This window comes from Oryctolagus cuniculus, chromosome 9, assembly GCF_964237555.1.
Source record: "Oryctolagus cuniculus chromosome 9, mOryCun1.1, whole genome shotgun sequence".
Lineage (NCBI taxonomy): Eukaryota > Metazoa > Chordata > Mammalia > Lagomorpha > Leporidae > Oryctolagus > Oryctolagus cuniculus.
Window position 1 is genome coordinate 84,105,074 of NC_091440.1, and position 6,095 is coordinate 84,111,168.

A 6,095-nucleotide genomic window follows, 5' to 3' on the forward strand; every position below is an offset into this window, starting at 1 on the left:
CAGCTCCCAACTCCAGCTTCCTGCCAACACAGACCCTGGGAGGCAGCAAGGATGGCTCAATTTACTGAGTTCCTGCCCCCTTGTGCGAGCCCCACACTGCATGCCTGCTCCTCCCTGCTCCCAGCTTCAGCCTTGCCCACCCCCCCCCCCACCATTGTGCGTTCGGTGAGCAGATGGGAACTCTCTCTCCAGCTGTCTCTCTCTCTCCCTCTGCCTCCCAAATAAATGTTGGCTTTTTTTTTTTTTAAGAAATAATAATAATAGCAGCCGGCGCTGTGGTGCAGCGGGTTAACACCCTGGTCTGAAGCACTGGCATCCCATGTGGGCGTCAGTTCGAGCCCCGACTGCTCCACTTCCGATCCAGCTCTCTGCTATGGCCTGGGAAAGCAGTAGAAGATGGCCCAAGTCCTTAGGCCCCTGCACCCACGTGGGAGACCTGGAAGAAGCTGTTGGCTTTGGATCAGCACAGCTCTGGCCATTGTGGCCAAACGGGGAGTGAACCAGTGGATGGAAGACCTCTCTGTCTCTCTCTCTCTCTCTCCCCCTCTCTCTCTCTCTGCTTCTCCTTACCTCTCTGTGTAACTCTGACTTTCAAATAAATAAAGAAATCCTTAAAAAAAGTTATTTCCTTCAACTTTCCTAAAAAAAGTAATAATAATTAATCATTCTCAAAAAAGACTTTTTTTCTTTGTTTAATAGTTTGTGCTTTCTCTTCATTTTTAGGCCTACTCTTGTTTTTTCTCACCTTCATGACCAAACAATCTTGGTAAGTTACACTTAAAGCCTCACTACAAATGTTATCAAAAATATTTTCATTTTGTTTTGGTATGAATAGCCTCTTCAAAAAACTGTTATGAGTCCCATCATTTATTTATTTGAGAAACAGAAAGAGACAGACAGACAGAGATCATCCATATGCTGGTTCACTCCCCCAAATGCCTGCAAAGCCTGGTCCCAGATTAAGGCCAAAACTTAGAGCCAGGAACTCAATCCAAGTGTCCCCTAGGGTGGCAGGGACCCAATTATTTGAGCTATCACTTTTGCTCCCCAGGGTATGCAGGCAACTGGAATCAAGACCCAGAATTGGGTATGGAACCCAGGCACTAGATGGGGGACATGGGTGTCCCAACCAGTGTCTAAATTACTAGACCAAATGCATACTCCATGAAGATTCCCTTTTTAAAGGGTAAAATTATTGAGAAACCTACTGTTCAAACAAAGGTTCACCTCAAAGTATATCTTTACTAGCTTTCATGCCTCTCCAAAGTATTTGTGAGGATGGAGACAAAGAATGAATAAATGTCAGAGTTTGGTCTGTTTATTTCTTCTTTATATGCATACATATGTGTGTATACACATCCATATACATATACATACATATACATATACATATAATTTTTTTTTGTCAGGCAGAGTGGACAGCGAGAGAGAGAGACAGAGAGAAAGGTCTTCCTTTGCCGTTGGTTTACCCTCCAATGGCCGCCACAGCCGGCGCACCTCGCTGATCCGATGGCAGGAGCCAGGTACTTCTCCTGGTCTCCCATGGGGTGCAGGGCCCAAATACTTGGGCCATCCTCCAGTGCACACCCTGGCCACAGCAGAGAGCTTGCCTGGAAGAGGGGCAACCAGGACAGAATCCGGCACCCCGACCGGGACTAGAACCTGGGGTGCCAGCACCGCAAGGCGGAGGATTAGCCTAGTGAGCCGCGGCGTTGGCCTACATATAGTTTATTTTTTAAGAGACAGAGAGCAACCTCTCATCCTCTGGTTCACTCCCCGACTGCCCCGCAATGACTGGATCTGGGTCCGGCTGAAGCTGGATGCTGGGAGCCAGAACACATCTAGGTCTTCCATGTGGGGGCAGGGACCCAGCTTCCTGAGCCATCACTGCTGCTGGGTCCCAGCGTTCACTTTAGCAGGAGCTGGAACCAGGCATCAGACCCAGGCCTTGCTGTGGGAAAAGGGCATCCCAAGTGATGTCTTAACTAACAAACACCTGCCCCTGTTCACTTTGTATATAAACCGTGTAGGCCAAGTGACGAGTATGTGGGCTTGACCAGGAGCATGTGACATGATATGGGAGACAGAGGATGCTCTCCAGTCATGTGTTTGGCAAGGTAGCGGGCAACATCCTGGCTAGGAATGCTGGCCAGAATGGTCACCAGGGCAACACCCTTAGCCGCAGCAGGAGCTGCCGGGCACCTGTGCAGGGGGGTGGGCCTGCTGAGCACGCACTCAAAGCTCCTCCTTTGGAGGGAACGTGCCCATTGGTCCTGCATTCCAGTCAAGGGAAACCAGGAACCAGTTTTTCTGAGTGAGCTCTGCTGTGATTCCTCTGCAACAAAGAGTAGCTTCCCTTGGTTTGCAAAAATCCAAAGGAATTCCCAGAACGTTCTTCTGCGTGGGGACTCTGGAAGTGTGAATCTCCAGAGCATTTCTTGGGCCTTTAATTCCAGGAAAGAAAGCAGTTGAGTGAGAACATCAGTTTCCCCCTTTCGTGGTTTCACTTTTGCAGTTTCAGTCACCGTTGGTCAACCATGGTCCAAAAATATTAAATGAAAAAAAAAAAACACAGAAATAAATAGAGAGGCTCCATTCATTGTATTATGATCTATGGCTATAATTGTATTTTATTGTTAGTGGTTGCTGTTACTCTCTTACTGTGCCTAATTTATAAGTTAAACTTTATCATAAGTATGATGTGTAGGAGCATATATGGGCTTTGTTACCGTCTACATTTCCAGGCTTGACCATGACCCTGGAACATGTACCCCACACAGAAGGGGAGCCACTGTGATGAGAATAGCCAGGTGACAATCATTCTGATCATCTACTCTCCATTCTTTTTCTCATCAACCAATTTTAGCTATAACAAAATAAAGCTCCTCTGGCATCATTTCAGAGCGTTAAGGGGTGTGGGGAGCAATCCGGACCAGACTAAGTTACTCGAATTAGGACTTATTCTATGCATCTGCTCTCCCACAATATGGCGCTGGGAGAGAAGTAAACAGCTTCCGCACAGCTGCCTCCAGTTCAACCAATTAACTGTAGGACTTGCTCCTGATTGGAGAGCAGCGTACTCAGCCGAGTTGGGATTGGCGGAGGAGGACTATAAAGGAGGAGAGAGACGGCATGCACCGGGAACATCTATGGGGAACATCTAGCTGAAGGAACACCCGTGCAGCCCCCGAGAGAGCCGGCCGGCGGTGTGCCGCTCCCCTGCGGAAGTGGGGAATGCGGCCAGGGGGAACTGCCCTTCCACGGAGGTGGAAGGGATAGTAGCCAACCCGGGAAGAACCAGCAGCAAACCCGGGGAGGGCCGAGCAGACGAAAGAACAGCGCAGGGTCCTGTGTCGTTCCTCCACGAAGAGGGGGAGCGACATAATGGTGCCGTGACTCGGATATGAAGCCCAGGCAGGGTTTAGTGTTGCTCCTCCACGAAGAGGGGGAGCGACATAATGGTGCCGTGACTCGGATAGGAAACCTAGGAGGGAAGAAATGACTCGGATAGGAAACCTAGGAGGGAAGAAATGACTCGGATAGGAAACCTAGCTCGGATAGGAAACCTAGGACGGATAGGAAACTTAGGAGGGAAGAAACGGGAAGAAGCAGGAAAATACCGGAGGGAGAGACTCGAAACAGCCTAGGGAAAAGCCGGACGAAAAAGGAGCCGGAAGAAGCTATTGAAAGCCTAGGCATAGACTCGGATTCGGACTACGGGGGGAAGCTGGGAGAAATCTCTAAGGTCGAAAGCGAAAGTGAAAGCTAGAACAAACAGACTCGGACGCGGACTGTGGGGAGAGGCCAGGAGAAATGAGGGAGGAATATCGTTGGAGGAAAGCTTGGGGAAACATACCGGGTAGAGAAAAATGTTAGGGAAATTGAAGCCGCGGGGGGCAGGCCGAGGCGGAAACGAAAGCCACTTTGGGGTTCTCAAGTTAGCCCGGGAATAGGGGGCGAAAAGTTGAAACTAGAAGCTGAGACGTAAGCCAGGTTGGGATCCGTCTGATTAGCCCGGGGAGCAAAGGACGGGAAGCCAAACCGTGGGGCGGAGACGTACGCTGGGTTGAATTCGCCAGGCTAGCCCGGGGAACTTAGATTGAATCCTAGTGGCGGAGACGCAAGCTACGCCGTGTTACTCGCGGAAGCCGCCGCGTGCAGAGAGAGCACGGGGCGTGAATAGATAGGGAACGCTGGCGTAGGCCGTGGTTCAGACGCGAAAGGGTTAAGCGTGGAGACCGCGGACCGCGCAAAGCCGGGAAGCCGCGCAGAGAGGCGCGCGGGCTGAAGCGGCGCAGAGCCGGGAACCCGCCGGCGGGGCGAGGTGCCGGAAAGCCGCAGGGATAAGAGAAACAGAAGTTTGGAAGTGAAGTAAAAGAGAAATGGGAATGCTGGAAGATAGAAGTGAAATGGGAGAGGTAGGAATGCCCGGAGATAGAGAAATAGAGAAAAATAAGGCCTCCCCTCAACATGCCAATTAGAAGGCTTGGATTCGGTCTGCCTGATTTAAGGCGGTAAGCGCCAGCAAAGCTCGACCAGAGTATGAGCTGCAGGTCACCGAAGATAGGCACGAACCAACACTAATAAGTCTCCCCCACAATAAGGCAATGAGAAGGCTTGGATTCGGTTTGCCTGATAGGTTTTGTAAGCCCCTGCGGGCAGAGCAGAGCATGCGCTGCAGGGCACCGAACACAGGCATGCATCAGCGCCTAAAAACCTCCTCACAATGGCGAAGAGAGGACCCGGATTCGGTTTTCCTGATTGATAGGACTTGTAAGAGCCTGTGGCGGCTCTAGCAAGTAGAGCAGAGTGTGTGCCGCGGGACACCGAGGACAGGCGCGTATCAACGCTAAAAAATAAAAAGAAAGGGGGATCTGTGGGGAGCAATCCGGACCAGACTAAGTTACTCGAATTAGGACTTATTCTATGCATCTGCTCTCCCACAATATGGCGCTGGGAGAGAAGTAAACAGCTTCCGCACAGCTGCCTCCAGTTCAACCAATTAACTGTAGGACTTGCTCCTGATTGGAGAGCAGCGTACTCAGCCGAGTTGGGATTGGCGGAGGAGGACTATAAAGGAGGAGAGAGACGGCATGCACCGGGAACATCTATGGGGAACATCTAGCTGAAGGAACACCCGTGCAGCCCCCGAGAGAGCCGGCCGGCGGTGTGCCGCTCCCCTGCGGAAGTGGGGAATGCGGCCAGGGGGAACTGCCCTTCCACGGAGGTGGAAGGGATAGTAGCCAACCCGGGAAGAACCAGCAGCAAACCCGGGGAGGGCCGAGCAGACGAAAGAACAGCGCAGGGTCCTGTGTCGTTCCTCCACGAAGAGGGGGAGCGACAAGGGGAAAAAGTCTGAGGAGGATTTTTTTAAAGAATAAACTAGTAAAATATAGTCATGATAAAGCTGATCAAAATTACAGTTGGAATCTAAATTGGCTGCCCGGCACAAAGAAGTATTTTAAAAGAAATCGCAATCCTTGCAATGTGGCTGCTGTAAGAATATGATATTGTAAGGCAGGCATTGTGAGCAGTGGATAAAGCAGACTCTGCAACTCGGGCATCCCATATGGGCGCCAGTTCAAGTCCCAGCTGCTCCACTTCCGGTCCAGCTCTCTGCTAAGGTGCCTGGGAAACCAGTGAAAAAGATGGCTCAAGAAATTGGGCTGCTGCCACCCATGTAGGAGGCCCAGATGGAGTTCCAGGCTCCTGGCTTCGGTCTGGCTCAGCCCCTGCTGCTGCAACCATTTGGGGAGTGAATCAGTGGATGAAAGATCTCTCTGTCTCTACCTATCTCTCTGTGACTCTTTTCAAATAAATAAAATAGATCTTTAAAAAATGAATATGATATTGTACCACGTGTCTACCTTTTTAATTCTTATCAAAGTCTGTTAAAAGTTTGCATAAGAGGGAGAGGAATCCCATCCAGCAGTTCACCCCCAAAATGTGACAACAGCCAGGGATGAACCAGACAAAAGTTAGGAGCCTGCAACTCAATTCAGGTCTTCCACATGAGTGGCAGGGACCAAGTATTTGAGTCATCACCATGGCCTCCAAGGGTGTGCACTAGGAAGAAGCTAAAATGCCAGCAGAGC